General features: G+C 35.2%; 1 long non-coding RNA gene across 1 annotated transcript in view; it reads left to right on the top strand.

Annotated features, from left to right (window-relative positions):
- Nucleotides 1-2451: 2451 nt before the first annotated feature.
- LOC137073038 (uncharacterized) overlaps nucleotides 2452-16955 on the top strand; it is a 91116-nt gene continuing 76612 nt past the window's right edge. Inside the window, exon 1 of the long non-coding RNA XR_010904724.1 lies at nucleotides 2452-2669. This is a non-coding gene — a long non-coding RNA (uncharacterized lncRNA). The remainder of the gene's footprint in view (nucleotides 2670-16955) is intronic.

Raw genomic sequence — 16955 nt, 5'->3', positions numbered from 1 at the left:
CCCAATTCGCATACTTATACTACGTCATAAAAGTATAGCCTATTTTTGTTAGGAAAAAGTATGTACATTTGTGTGTGTGTAGCAGAAAAGTATGCAAGCTTCGGGACATACTACTTCATCTTCAACGGAATCTGTCACTTTGTGCATCCTATCACCGTTTTAAACTGCCCTGTCAATCATCATCAGATTCGTCACGTCGATCCACACTTCGAATTCGGACTGGAAATAGTAAACTATCCAGGTATCTTTGGAATACTCTTTTCAGCATACTATGATTTGGGATGTACTAATTCCTTTTTCGCATACTATTTAGTATGGATTATATGCAAATTGGGATGCAGGTCTGCTTTTAGCTTAGTAACCCTTCAGACCTTGACTTGTCCAGGTGTGTTTGATTAGGGTTGAAGCAAAACTCTGCAGGACTATGGTTCTCCAGGACCGGAGTTCTCCACCCCTGCTATAGTGCAAGAATTCTTTACTTATTTAAAGGGACAGATCACCCAAAAATAAAAATAAGCCCATGTTTTACTCACCCTCAAGTCATCCTAGCTGTATATGACATTCTTCCTTCAGACGAATACATTCAGAGAATACATGTTAAAAGCTTATAAAGCTTCCAAGCTTTATAATGGCAGTGAATGAGTGTTTCTGTTTTGAAATCCATTAAAGTGTATCATGTCTCAGAGGGTTAATAAAAGGCCTTCTGAAGCGAAAATATCCATATTTAAAACTTTACAAACTATAATCTCTATCTTCCGCTGTCGTACGCATGTTCACGAGAGACTGGTGTTCCATCACCTTAAAATTAAGTGTAACCAAATTTACTATCGCATGATTGTATGGCAGGAGAAACTGAGAGATATGGAAGGATAATTGTGGATTTCAGTGTGTATATGTGTTCAGTACTTTCAGAAACATATTTTGTGATGCTACAGTAGGGCACATCAATGATAGCAGGGGTCATGGGGTGTTTTGAGTCTTTCGAATATCATACACACTCACCCAGGCGACCTGACCAGGGTTGATCAGATCCCGACCTGTGCCCTAGCAGCAACCCACGGATCTTTCCTCTTTAACCAGAGCCATCTGGATGCTCTCTCAGCTGCATCTGTGGGTGTGTGAATGACTCTCCTTCGTCTCTCTCCTGTGATTCTGAGTGCAAAGTGACTGGCCTGCAAAGATCCCAGCAGTGCAAGTTCATAAGGATCTTGATACTGTATGGAACTTGATGGATCCGTATAACATTTTTAAAATATATTTTAATCAGGGATACAAAAACAAGCCCCTTTGTGAACATCACGTAAACCTGTTTCACACTTGCAGTTTGATAAACTTGATTCCAAAACAGTCAATTATGTAATTTGATGTATGTCCATTTTGGTGATTCCTTAAATTCAACTTGATTTTTCATAGGCACTTCTTTTCTTAACGTTCCATGAGCTCTATTTGTCAAATGATTTTTTAATTAAATTAACAGCACCGGTTAAATAAGTGTTAGCTATCCTCACAAATCAGATGGGTCACTTGGATCTGTCTCTTTGTCTCATTTAAAGTACCACCTGCATTTACTTTATAGTATTTACAATAACAGAGAGAGCTACTTGTGTTTGGTTGCATACTCCTTTCCTTTCTGTTTCCTTCCATGTCCTTATAATCCTTTATAATAAGCGGAATAGTCTAAAGCCATCTAATATGTTGTGCAGGTGACACTGCATATTCATAGCTAAAAAGGCTGACTGATGGATTTAAATGATAATAGTGATGAAAATCAACAAGGATTTAATTATCACAGTACTTGGATTATGATATAATACATATTGCATTTTTATGTGTAATGTAACGAGGTTAACGATGATAATGCAATGAGGTTTATTAACCATTTTATTTTAATAGAATTCAGGTTTTACTACATACTGTTTACTTGAGCTGAAAATAAAATAATGTAACACAATTCTTGAAAATGTTAATTTAATATGAAATAACATTTAGTATATAGTTCACTTAATTAATTTAGTTCCCATTGCTGTTCATCTAGTATTGTTAAAAATTGATGTGACGATTTTATGCAAATTAATAATGAATGCTAATTTATGTGTTTTTCTTGAAAAGATGAAGACTTGTTGGTATTTCAAGGTATTAACCAAAAATAAAATTCCTTATTTACTCACTTGCATGTTTATATGATATGCTGTTACTAATGACCAGTCCAGAATGACCATGTTTGCCAAGCTCCATGACAAAAAATATACAAGTATTAATTATTATCCCAGAAAATTATATATATTTTCTGTTTTTATTATTATAATTATTTTTTATACATATTTTAATTATACGTATTTTAGTGCCATGCGAAAACTTTCTACAAGGAACAGGCATTAGATTGACGTTGTTACTACAAAATCCCAACGGACTACAAAAATGGTGGTGCCAGTTTGGACTTCATTAATGGCACACACCTGATATGAGAACTGCAGTGGAAAGAATGGAAGAGTTCAATTAGAATTTGTCAAAAAATTACTTTCATTTCAGTATTTTCCTCACACAAAACTGTCACATGACTTCAGAAGACTTGGAATATAGTGCTCAAGTTGTGCTGTTTTGTTTTTAATGGAGCTTGACAGACTTGAACTGTTGTGTGAAGACTCAAACATCATGACGATATCATGAGGGTGAGTAAATAAATCACATTTTCATTTATGCGTGTTTTTTATGTTGTGCTATGTTGGGATAGAAGAGCCTTGTGGTGAAAAGAGCAGCTCGTGTTGACGAGCTACAGGAATTTTGATTTGACGATTCGATTCTGAAAGCATTTGTGAATGGAAATGGTATTACTAGAAAGAAATAACTAGTATTTTCTTTCTTGCAAGTCATGCCAACACACAATGCATTAAAAATGGGAATAGTTATATTTAGCATGCTAATGTGTGCTCTTTCTAGCTGGTGGTTAACTGTGTAAGTTAGGTAAGGTTTAGTTTTTTTTTTTTTTTTTCTCGATAGCTTCAAGTTATCTTAAATACATTTGAAAATAGTAAAGTAGAGTTCACAGTTTAATGTGTTACTAAGAAACTCCATTTTAAATATCTGCAACCACCATAAATAGGGTTATTTATGGTGGTAATTAATTTAATTTATTTCCGCCAAATAAGTGTAACGTTAAGTGTGTGATTCATATTTAACAGTATGATTTTGCTTGCAAATGTTTTGTATTGGATATCTTGCTACAACTGTGCTGCAAATCTCTAGTTATGTATGAACCTAGCTGCTATGAATATTAACACAACGAATAATGTCATACTAATAAAATAAAATAAAAACAATTATCAATAAAGTAAATAATCAGGCTTTAGGATATTGCTGAATATAGAGAAAACGGCTGAATCCCAATATACTGTACTGTAGTACGTGTGTACGTTACTGCTTAAATGCTCTGTGCACTTATGGAAATAATAGAAGCAAACCTATGGCAGACAAACTTGCTTATTTTGTTGTGAGTAACACTGGATATGATAGGTGGCGCTGTTCAGCCTCATATTCAGCTCCTTTACCAAACTGTATACATTTATTAATCCGAACCACCCGCTCCAAGCATTCCTGCCTGCCTTTGTTCCTGCCTCCACTTAAACAATTCCCTCTTTCAGTCGAACACACACACATTTGTCCATATTAAACAGTCAGGATTATTATTTTATTTTTTTCTTTAACCAGCTATACACTTTGTCATTAGTGAAATCAAATAAGTTACAGTAGATGTGAGTCAAAAGGCTTGAGAGCACAGCAAAGCCATCTACACTGCACAACTGCTTCCTGTCTTGGTGTCCCATAAGAACTCATTTTGTTATTGCCATGAAATTGTGCAAACAATGTTGGTCAAGCTACTCAAAAAATCTGGTGCTGCCTGAAATTCATCGAAATTAGGCTTGCGCTCCTGTAACCAAAGCTGAATGTCTTTTCGTTATAATGTGTCAACCATGGCCCCTCACTGGATAAATATCCTGTGGCTTCGTCTGCTACAGTAGCAACGCTCTAATATCTCACTACAGGCTGAGCTGGAAAGAGATCGAGCCGAGCAGATGCTCTCAATGTTTTGATAGTACCTGGGAGCTCCGAGTTTACATTTCTGGGGGATATAAACTCATTAATGGCATTCTAATAGTAGCCAATGAACAAGATATATATATTTTTCTGTATAAAAAACTTATGTGCATCATCTTTAATTTAAAAATAGTAATTGAAATGAAATTGATTTGTTTTACATAATATTTACTACTAAATAACTAAACTCTACATTTACATACAGTACACACACTGTGAATATAACATGAATATGACATAGCAACCACCTGGATATAGTGCTGCATAGAAATCGATTCAGATTGACCCGGACAGACCTTCATACACACAGTAAAGATCTTTTACCATCCAGGCTACAAATGCACACTTAGCTGCACAGCTGGATTTGCTAAAGTTTGTGAGGGTGGTGGAATTAAATATTTATTAGATATTTAATGACTTGGTGTAAATGCGTATTTGCTAAATGCCGGTATAGAGGGTATTACAGCATTTCCATTTATTTTGCTAATACTAGCAAGGTAAACATTATAATACATTTTCATATACTGGTTAATTTCTTTGTTTAACCCTTCTGTTTAATAATTGATTCAACAAAACTTTTAAACAAAAACGGAAAACTAATGAAGATGAGCAATAGGTATACTAGTGCTTTTGCACTCAGTGTTCTCAGTGCTGTCAATTCACACTCTTGATAGTCATCGGCCAATGCAGATAAAAATAAACATAAAACAAAATTGTTGATAATTTTATCAGTAAAATAGTTTATCACCTTAAAAGCTACATGACATTTCTCACTAGCTTAAGGTGCTGTTCTTACAGTTTTGTATTAGTAGACACTGCTGCCGAACACTATTGAAAGAGATGCCCAGACTGAGGTAATTTTTTTCCTCCCCATATTGACAGAAATGAGAGAGGGAGGGAGGATTTTTCAGGCGTGACTTTTTACTGCACCGATTTGAAGTACTCTCAGAAGTGCTATTCCGCCATACATTATAGTTCTCCTTTTTAATCTGCTTAGAAAAGCGCCATGTTTTATTTTATGTCCCCTTACTTGATCGGTCAACTATTCGTGTAACTGTATTTAAATAGGGAAGACGTGGAGGTGTTTGGTCTCTTCTAACTTGATCTTTGTTTGGTACCTAATGAATGAACTGGGCTTAGTGGGCTAAGCTAAATGCTATCAGAATGTCAAGGCGCGTCAGAGCGATTAAATGCACACACTCAAATGAGAGAGGTATGTATCAACTCGTTTTAGTTAAGGGAATATCATAGTTTAATATGAAAAAGCTGTGGTGTCCCTTTAAACACTGATTCCTAGTTTGTCCACTTATAAAAGGGCAAATAAAGGGCTGCATTTGGGGCAGCATTATGCCTATATTTTTCCACCTAGTGACATAGCTCAGTGAGGCATTTTAGCTAGGCCTGGGTCTGCCTTCTCTTTTAGATAGAATAAATCTTTTTGTGGGACGCTTTGAGCTTTGTATTTTTGCAGATCTTATACAAGCAGCTACATAACACTAAAGAAAAAGGAAAACATGACCCCTTTAAATAGAACTGAAACTTGAATTTATTTGTGTGCTTTATATTGTGTTACTTGTATATGCAATTAACAATTTAGGAAAATGTTCTGCTATGAGATATAATAAACTTACTATAATAAGACAATGTTACTATTATTAGACCAATAAAAGAAGTGCTGTCTGCTAAAACATCAGACACAAATTCAAATAGTGCAAACCATGAATAAGATGTTATTTTAAAAAAAGCAAACCGAGAGAAACGCTCAATCACACTCGTGTGTGTTTTACCCAAAACAGCTGTGCAGATTTTCAGTGTTTGGCAGTGTGGAAATGATTATGATACTATACGCCTTGTGTTTTTCTCAATCCCTGGGGAGACTGACGGCACCCGAGGGAGTCTGGCTAATGGGACTCTCAGGTACCAATACTTCCCTTCCCAAACCCATCTCAGGGTAGCAGTCGGGAAAAAGACAGTGGCGAATGTGAAGTATGTCCCCGCGGGAGAAGGTATGAGATTGGAGGAAGGAAAAATGGCTGTGTGGTGGAACGTGATTCATTCTGAAGTGTTTTGATAGCGAGTCTCCAGTCACAAATCTCACACGAGGACAAGGGTCCTGTAAATATTGTCTGCAGACCATCAACCCCATCCTACGGCTGCAGACTTGTACTGCGGTGATTTAAAACTACCTCTGTTTTCTGTTTTAAAGTGGTAAAAACAGCCGAGGATGACTTGAGGATAGAGCATGAGGTGACTTACTACTTTCTAGTGTTGTGTGACAAAAAAGAAGCGGTACTTATTGCTCTGTCATAGTGTGTACAATTAGTTTAATGTGAGCTTTTGGTGGCAGGCCTGTACTGTAAAAGCTCAGGGAGCTGTAACACGGCACTCTAATGATTTAGCAGGCGAGCACAGCATTTTAGATGCGTTTAGTTTGCTAAAGTTGCTTTATTCGTGAAGTTGATGGCATGGGTCTGCAAGTTCAGGTTTGGATCTATTGCTTGCAGTAGAAATGTAAAGGTCTTTCCACTGTCTACTCTGTAAACAGTGGGGGTTTGTTAGGGTGCTTTCTCACTAGCACTTTTGGTAGCAAACTGGCACGAAGTGGTGAGGGTTTGACAATTTAACAAGGGCTAGTTGCTGGTACCCTACTGGTAGATACCCTATAAGTACATTTCTCATTGGCTGAAGGCATTGTTTTAGACAGCAGGTGCAGATGGAGGAAAGGGAATCAAGGTAAAGTGAAAACTGAATTATGAAAATAGTTGGTTGCCTCAGTGCTAATTAGCTAATTAACTACTTCTACACACTTAGTACCTGACACAAGATGAGAGGGTGCTTGGTGAAATGTAAAAAAGCCAAAAATAAGCTGTTTTTATGGATTTATGTTCTCTATAATTAGCTGTGTTTGTTGCAAACAATTCCAATGCCATCAGCTGCATTGCTATGAACTATAGTCTAGAGGTGTAACAATACATCACGTCACAGTATATCGCTATACTATATGCAACAATGTGTCATGTATAGTGACAGTATTGTGAATAGTTACTTTGTGATGAAAAAGTTTAGTGTTTTAGTCTCAGTACTACATTAAAATACTATATAATCTTGAGTATAATGCGTAATTGCATATAATATTGCAATGGGGAAATATTTGTAGGTCCCGATGCCAAAAGTCTTGCATTACCAGACTTTTAAAGTGACTTTTAAAGTGGTTAAAGTAGCCTACATCATTTTAAATGCAGTCAAACATATTCCGTTTTTTATTCAAACCAACATTTATTCAGACAAAATGTTCTCACATTATCATAGTTTAGACAATGGTAATAAAATATGACAATAACTGTTTTTCAGAACAAATTAATCTTAATAATGTCATAACTTTGATAGAAATGTGTGTAATGGATTACAATCAACCAATCTGCTGTCAGCTGTTAAATTTAAGCACACAATTAGATGATACCAATCCAGGTCAAACAATTACCAAGCAATGCTTTATTTTGTCCAGTCTGTGGTGTAAAGAACACAGAAAAAACACTTCAGCAAAACATGATCAGGTCAAAGTGTCTGAATAATTTTGGTCACAAACTATCAATTTTACTGATATAAGTCATCTGTATGAAGAATTTTGGGAATAATATGTCACAGTTTACTTTATTTGGCTATCCATACTTGCGTATAAATTAACTATAGTAACCTGCAAACACTAGTAAATATTTCTATATCTAGTGTCTATACTAATTTTTGGTTTGACTGTATATTCAGTGACAATGCAAGCCTATTCATCTAAAATAATTATGTATTTTCAGCTTCAGAATCATGAATATTATAATTTTCGTGTCACCATTGTCCTGTGCATTGGGTTACCAGTACCAATCCACGCCTATTCATTTCCACCCTAATGTAATTACATTTTAATCAGCAGTACATTTTTTTGTTAAACTTCTATCATATGTCTTGGTACTATACCCCTATATAGTTGGTCCTTCAATGCTGCAATCCACTTGCAGTTTTGTTTGTGATATTAAGTTTAAACTAAAAACACATAACGAAACAATTTATTCTAAACACAGCCTAAAAAATAATATCTTGCTGTCCAAATCATATTTTGTGCAAGTTCTTGTGAAAAACTAACTACACTTAAAAGGTTAGTTCAGTGAAGGGTTAGAATCAGTGAATCGATCAAAGATTCGGGTCGCCAATGTCACGTGATTTCAGCGACATTTGCGACCTGAATCTTTGATCAAGTTACTGATTCATTAACCGTTTGATTCTTTTTGGAGGCACATGGAGGAGAAGCCAATGCTGAATCAAATCGTAGTTTCGATGTTTCAAAATATATTAGACTCTAATCAACCAACTGATGTCACATTTGGACTACTTTGATGAGGTTTTTATTCCCTTTCTGGACATGGACAGTGAAGTGGGCATTGACTGCATTACTAGGACTAAAATATAAAATATCTTAAACTGTGTTCTGAAGATGAACGGAGGTCTTACGGGTGTGAAACGACATTAGCGTGAGTCATTAATGACATTAATTTCATTTTTGGGTGAACTAACCCTTTAAGGATACTTTTCAAAAGTGCAGTTTTTATAAATTGTTTAAAAAAAATCCTATTGTTTTTAGAGAAAAACAAACTGGCAAACATATTGACAGAACAGCCTGTAAATGTTAGAATTTAAAACCGGAATAAAAAAAATCCTTTCTTGGTAGTGCAGTGTGAAGACAAGGGGCAGAAAAATAATTGGGTGAGTTGTGGCATACATGATGTAAGAAAGTTCATCCTGCCTGATTTTGCTACGAAAAGGTCTCTTCTCACCTGCTGAACCCATGATGAAAAGGAATCAAGCATTAATATATGCATTAATTTGGCAGTTAAAACAAAATTCAAATTGATGTCTGTTAAACCAGCATTACTTATTCAAACCTTTCAAAATGCCCCTCGTCGAGTGAGCAAACGCTGCAGCTGTTTGAGAGTCCTTTCTTCTTTACGGGGTTCCATGAAAAATGGATGATTTTGACCTATTTAATGCAAACGCAAGGAGGAGGTTAAAGCAAATAAAGAGCCTTTCCATGTTTGTTTGGCCTCCTCGCTGTGCCTCAAAACTCCTGTGAAGGTTTCGGAAGTAAATGTCATAAATGCTTAGAAAAACAAGCCCAAAGAAAAGACCTTCGCCTTATTCACAGAGTGGCTTGGGTGCATTAAAACAACATTCTCAAAGTTGATCATTTTCTTCTGCTACTTCAGACAAGAACACATTCAATCCTATTTTGATTGGCTTATATTTAGGGTTAGGTACTGAACTCTATACTTTTAGGGGCACCGATTGAATTACATCGGTACTACCGGGTACCAGTTCACATTAAATCAGTTTGGTACCTGAGAAAGCACCAGTGATATAGACTGGTGTCTGTGAATATTAAACAGCAAAATGACTTAAATAATGAATGCATGACCATCATCTCCAGAGGGGCTCTGAGAGTCACTTCATGAGCATTTGAGAAAATCTACTGTCATGTCATAAACAAACAGAAACTCAAAGGTACTCAACTTGACAAATATATTACTGTTGTAAAGTAGAGTTTAGATATGTCTCAATTTAATAATAACACTAACACTAAAAATAGTATTAATTATACATGATCAGAAATTATTTTTTTAAAGTAATAAATCACAATTTGTTCTTCATGTTTTAATTTTAACAGTGTAAAGCTCAGTTGTGCAGTACTTTGTTTGTTTGACAAACAAAGTTTAATTAAGTTAAAAGATTTAATGTTTTTGATTAGCAGAAAATACACCACACAGAATTTGTGGGAAATCTTTTCATAGAAGTTGAATTAGAAATGAAAAAGAAAAAAACTAATAATGTTTTTATGCATTCAATTAATTAAAAGGGTGGTTGCATTTTTCACTTTTTTTAAACTTTAGTTAGTGTGTAATGTTGCTGCTTGAGCATAAACAGTATCTGAAAAGTTACAGCGCTGAAAGTTCAATACAAACGGAGATATTGTCTTTTAAATTTAGGGCAGTTTATTGCCTACATAAACGGCCGGTTTGGACTACAATGAGCTTCTTTTCCAGGATGGTGACATCATAAACCCTTGCTATCAACATAAACACTGCCCCCGCGAAAACACGCAACAAAGTGGGCGAGGCCACGTTGCAGTCATTACAGAAGAGAGAGAGAGCTGTTGCAGTAGGCTACAGTGTTGCAGACATGCCATCGAAACAATTTTCACCCCAAATGCAAGACTTATGTGTTCGGTCTTCCTCGGGATGCTGGACTTTGGGAACAATGGTTACAAATTTGTGTTTAAGTACCTGTAAGTACATGTATTTTAAATGTGTAGTTTCTTTGTGTGTTTTGGTTGCATTAAGACCAACGCGGTTTGGCAACGCTAGGGAGTTAACTAAATTGTTTCATACTTCTCCAACAAACACCAATGAACTTATATGTAATCACACCCACGAACATTGCTTATTTATTTATTTTTGACGTTTCTGTTATTAGTGTAAGGGGTGTAAGGGGCGTGGCGTTCCTTTGCAGACAACCTGTGCTTGAAACCAATAAAAATACAGCCAATAAAAATACACGACTACATTTGGCCATCTAACCAATCTAAGACCATTTTGTTTTTTTGAGGGATGGGCTTCGTTGAAGCAGGAAGCAAATTAGCCGTTCAAAGGACAGTAGAGACAGTCGTATGGAACAAAGGTAACATGTAAGAAAAATACGCTGTTTAAACAAAAGAAAATTAGTATTGAGACATGTTATACTGCGCCCCATAAACACAACCAACCCTAGAAAAAAACTACGGAACCACCCCTTTAAGTAACTAGTATCCTACAATTACATTTTATAGTAAACAAACATCACGGACAATGGCATACAGAGACCAAGGCAGCTGTGGAAAAATTTCAATAACGCTTCTATAAATGACTTTTCTTTACAGTTTCTTTACAATTATTGCTGTATCCCTAAAGTACCGAATTTCAGGTTAAAAGGTGAACAGTACCCAATCCTACCACCAATGTTATATTACATTGGTGGTAATGCATTCAATTTATTTTAGTATGCACTACAGGGTCAGTGAGGACATATTTTCTGCTTCATAAGTATCTCGTGAGTCATAAGCTAGCTAATGGTGAATGCGTTCTACAAATGTAATTCAAATACTAAAAACAGTAAATTACTATAAGTAAAAAAAAAAAAAAACGTTATGATATTGATGACCGTTAAACATCTGTGAAAAGGGTCTATTATTAATTTTAAATGGTTACTATTTTGTGCAAAAGTGAAGATTGGGAAATTAAAGAATTGTATTTATCTTCTCAAAGTTTTTCCTTTCACTTAATGTCATTCTCTAAATGTGCTGTTCTAAAATGCCTCTTTATGGTGGAAGTAAAAACACTGTTTTTGTGTATGTATCTTTAAATGCAAAAGAGCTGCTGCTCTCCTGTACCCCTTTCCAAAAGTGGACGTGCCTTTACTGCATGCCTGTTTGGCAACATCAAAACAGAATGTGGCAGTTTCCACAGAACACAATTTTGCATTCTACTGCTCTGCTTTTCCATTACTTTTCTATGCGTTAGATGGACCTTGTGGCGCCCCCTCCAATTCAGGGCCATTCACACACAATGTGTCTTTGCATCTAAAAACATAGGAAGCAGGAAGTGGAAAATGCAAGGTCTCAATATGCCTTTTTAAAAAGTTGATCTTTTACTTTGAGCATTACATTTTCTGTGCGAGACGTGAGTCTATTGCTTCCGTCTAGTGCGTTTACATAGAAAAGCAATGGAAAAGTAGCACATGGAATGGAAAATCGCATACTGTGTTCATTGATACAGCCAACAACACAAAATTTAGATTACCACATATAGCTGAGACATTTTTGTGTTTCCTCGAGTTGCTCTAGTGAGGAGATAAACATGTCGGACGGTGTATAGCTCACTCAAGGGAGGATCTAAGGCTTTGTTTACACTAGTGCATTTTCGCTTTAACCCTTTTGCATGTACAGTCACACCGGTTTGATTAGAATGATCATGTGATTTCAAACGTGCCTTTACTTGTGCTGAACCAGAGACAGACACGCCTGTCATATACAAAAACTGTCAGTGTTTTTAACCCCACATTATGTATTAAATATACATAAGTACCAGAAAAACAATACATTTAGAGTTTGTAAAATTAATGGTAATAATAATAATCCTTTCCATTACAATTAGGCAAGACGTTTTATTCATGCCAGATATACTCTGTGTAAGTAACTTTAAAGTTTTCTCAATTCTTCTCCGAGCTCCCCGGCCACTTTCATGTATATCAGGAGAAGTGAATAAATTCATGTGTTGTAAATCCAATAGATCAGATTCTCTGAAATGTGGCAAAAACTAGAATGGCAGCGCTTGTAGCTCAAGTAGCGTGATCGTTATAAAGGTGTTTAAGCAACAAAACACATCCACTTGCCCGTATTTGACAATCGGAATATCAGAAATTATGCTATAGTTAACAAATTTGTGAATATTTTGAAAAAAATGGGAAAATTAAAAGCAGGATCATCAGTAGGGGTGTAACGATACACTCGTCACGATTCGATATGTATCTCGATAATGAACTCACATATATTTTATCCATATATTTTAAGCCAAAATAGTTTTTTTTTTTAAATGTTGTACTTTTATTATTATATATTATTAATTGTGTTTTAATATCAGGACCCACAAATATTCCCCCATTGCATTATTATACATTATCAGTGATGGGAATACCGGTGTTATAGATAAACGGCATTATTAACGACCTTTACATTTTTTCAGTTACGAGTAATCAAACAAATTACTGTTTCCCCCGTTACAACGCTGTTAACGTTACTGAGAATAAACTGCGGTGTTACTATAATTGAGCTCACTGAAGCGGTTTTCATCCGAACAGGCATGCTTTTCTGTCAGCGGACCTGCAGATGTGTGTGTGTGTGTGTGTTATATTCAACATTATGTATAGTTGTTGTATAATTCTATGTAATAAGATTATCCAATAATTTATATTCTGCATTTGCTCACTCTCATGTTGTATTCGCACGTCACGCAATCATTTGAACGTCCGTGTTTACTACAGTATGCACGTCGTGTTAAATAAATTCATCACATAAAGCCATTGTGTATCTTCAGAATACTTGAAGACTAAAGAAGATTTTGGATTAGAAATTCGATTAGTTATTTTTACATGCCTTTATGACATTCTTTGCATCATTTAAGTTTGAGAGTAATGGACTTTAAAAATGGAAGGACGTAAATCCCTCAGGTTTCATAAAGAATATCTTCATTTGTGTTTGGAATTTAGATAAAAAAACAACAACATGATGGTAAATACATGATGACAGAGTTTACATTTGTGGTAGCCTTGGGTGAATTATACATTATAAATAGGTGTACTACAGCAAGTACAGCAACAATTGTATATCGTGAATCAAATCGTTTCCATCAATGATACAAATCGTCATATTTTATATCGCAATATATAGTTTAATGATATATCGTTACACCCCTAATCATCAGTCATACAGCCCTATCCTGCCGGCGGTGCGTCATGTGACAAGCAAAGACATGTCACCATGGAAACAATAAAGTGATGGTTTCTAAATAATGGTCACCTTGAAAAACACTCGCTGGGGGTCAGACAGGGCTGGACTGGTAATCTGGTATCCGGTGGGCCGACGCACTTTGGGGCCGGTAGTGTTTAAAAAAAAAAAAATTGTACCACTGACAACATGCAGCGACAGCGGCCCATTGGTTTGTCTTCTGAATTGACAAGCCGAAGCAAAAGAGACCTCCTCTCCATATTAGGCACTTTTTTAATTTATTTATTAGTATTTGAGCGCATGGAACTGCAAAGGTGAATATCCGCACAGTGCAGCCGCTGACGAACATATGCTGCGTTTAAATGCTGCTCTATACGGCACTTTAACTCCGAATTTTGTTTTATACAATCGTATGATATGGAAACATTACAGGTTCTGTGTTGAATCAGCTGAAAACAGCCGCGAGCATGTATTCATGACGAGGTAAAGTGGAAAACGGCAATACACACAAACGTTTCACTTTAGCAGAACCACAATTTACATCGCAGCTAACAGCGAAGAAATATGGTGTTTTGGAAGAAACATTTATTAAAAATGCTGCTATATTACTTAAATTAATATTGCAGAATATAAATCACTTTTATAGAGGCTGTTTTCATATTTTCTACAGGTGTTTACATTTTTTTACTTACAAATATAATACTTTATTATATGTTTTATATAGTTTTAGAAACAATATAGCCATATAATGAGGAGCGAGGTTTTTACAGTCTATGTTTTTTATCCTGTGACTACCATGATCGTACATTTAAATGAAACAGGCCTACAGTTAAACTACAGTCTATAAAACAGTTTTAAAGTCTGGATCCCATAAATTAAGGACAAAGCTTTTTTTCCTCTTTAAAAGTTTTATTAACTTTTTTAGTAGATTTAATAAAATGTAATAGCCTCATAAAAGATAGATCAGTGTCTTACTTAAATGATGTGTTAACTCTTGAAAAATGTGATCATTTACTCACCCTAATTTCATTCCAAACCTAAATGAATTTATTTCTGTGTAGCATAAAATAAAATAATTTAAGTCAATATTCAAAAGGTAGCCTAACCAAAACGGCTTGGTTGCCAACATTCTTCAAAACATCTTATTTTGTGTTTCACAGAAGTCATACAGGTTTAGAACGATACGAGAGTGAGTAAATGATGACCGCATTTAAAACAAGTAGATTTACTTTACTGCACCCTAGCTCAAAATCATCAGTGCTTTTCTGCCAAGGGCATTTCTGTGTGACAAAAAAAAAAACAATATAAATCTGAATTTGCAGCAAATTCGATAATATCTATCATTATTTGTCCTTGTATGATTTTTATTTATATACTCCAATTTAATAAACATTCACAGGGAACTCATGGGCTGGATGTGCTGGGTATGCCAGAGCCCCTGTCCAGCCCTGGGGTCAGACAGAATATTTTAAACTTGTGTGTGAAAGGGTACAATGTCATGACTTTAAATGGCTATGGTTACGTCTGTCGTCTACAATACTCAAGCGTTTTCTAACCTCGAAAACAAATACTCTTGAAAACATTGCAAACGGATACTTTAGTTTGAATACTTTGGGGCTCCGTTTCAGTGAAAACGGGCCAGAATGCAAATTCAAGAGGCAACTGTACACTTGTAAGCGCATGCCCAGTGTGCATGAACAGTCATGCAACATGCATTGTCGGTTGAGCAGTGCAGAAAGAGTTGGCGAGGAGGATCATTTCATTCGAGTTTACGCTAACTGAACCACACTTTTAATGCAGGAATGCATGTTATAAATAACAATAATAATATTAGCGTTACCTGTAGACTTCCATTTTTGTACATTCTGTACACCATGTAAAAAAATAATTTTGCATAATGGGTCCTCTTTAATAAGATTCCTGCACAGAGGTTTAATATGCACTCTTTGAGACTTCAAAGTAAAATGAGTTGTAACATTTGAATATATAAATATTCTTAACGATTAATACATTTTCAGTAATAACTTTAGTAAATAGGGTCATTTTGATTTCATGTTAACTATATGGAAACATTTTGAAAAAAAAATTAGCTTCAGTCCATCTTCAGTTCAAGGTACTTAATGTGTTCTTATGGCATGAGAATCTTAAAATGTCCCATTGCCTTTACATAACTCATACACTTAATCCCAGTTAACATTTCCTGCAATTACATCACATCCTCTTTTAATTAGAAACTCAAGCCTTGTGCCTTGCTTTAGAAGAGCACTGAAGCTCAAACTTCAAGGTCTTTTCCCTAGTGTCTAACATAATCAGAACTTGTCAGTATGTGTTCAGTGGTCGGAGCTTGGAATGTTCGTCTGTACATGACGCTGTGATGTCTCCTAAGTAAAATATTGTTTTTGGGGATCAAGTGTATTTATGCTCATAAATGACTTTCTGTATGTCCTTGACAAGGTCCACAAAGTTTTCATTTGCTCTGTGGTCACACATTCCTTGAAGTGCCTACATGATAATTTCTTAATTAATCCTTTTAAAAGTTAGTATAATTCCATGAGGTAAATGATGTATTCATAGAATATATTAGATAAGCATGTTAGAGCGCACATCTCACTTGAAAATTCAATACATATCAGAGTTCTAATAAAAAGAGCATGATTCCTACTCAGACAAATGGTTTTTATAAGTCTGGTGTGAAAATGTCAAGGTATGTTGTCATGACATTTTTTTTTAATGTACTTTTGTTCAGAGTTTGAATTATGTTTATAAATAGTGTAATGTATGAAAAGGTGTTATTTGTGATTCATTATTATATACCTTATACAGTAATGTTAGAAAATTGTTCCTTCTGTCTTTGTAGGAAGAAATGGATGTATATCATATTCCCTTAGAGCATGCTTACATTAAGGCTATACTTCTCTAGGAATGGCAAATGTTTCTCAGACATCAGGGGCTGTATTCACAAAACCTGAGCTTCATTTTTATTAAAGATACATTAATTATCCCTATTGCCTCAATATTGTATAGTGTCTTTGAGCGAATTGCTGCAATAGCCATCAGTACATTGGGGGGTACATAGTAACGACCAAATGCCAGCTTGAAATGTTATGTTAAGACAAACTAAAATATTTTGTCAATAAAATACAATTATTAACTATTTAAAATAAAATAATGGTATTTTTAATCATTAAAAAAAAAAAAATATATATATATATATATATATTAGGGCCGGGACTCGATTAAAAAAATTAATCTAATTAATTAGAGGCTTTGTAATTAATTAATCGAA

Source organism: Pseudorasbora parva, chromosome 4, assembly GCF_024679245.1.
Source record: "Pseudorasbora parva isolate DD20220531a chromosome 4, ASM2467924v1, whole genome shotgun sequence".
NCBI classification, from domain to species: domain Eukaryota; kingdom Metazoa; phylum Chordata; class Actinopteri; order Cypriniformes; family Gobionidae; genus Pseudorasbora; species Pseudorasbora parva.
The sequence above is the reverse complement of the archived record's forward strand: the minus strand, read 5'-3'. Positions and strand labels throughout refer to the sequence as shown.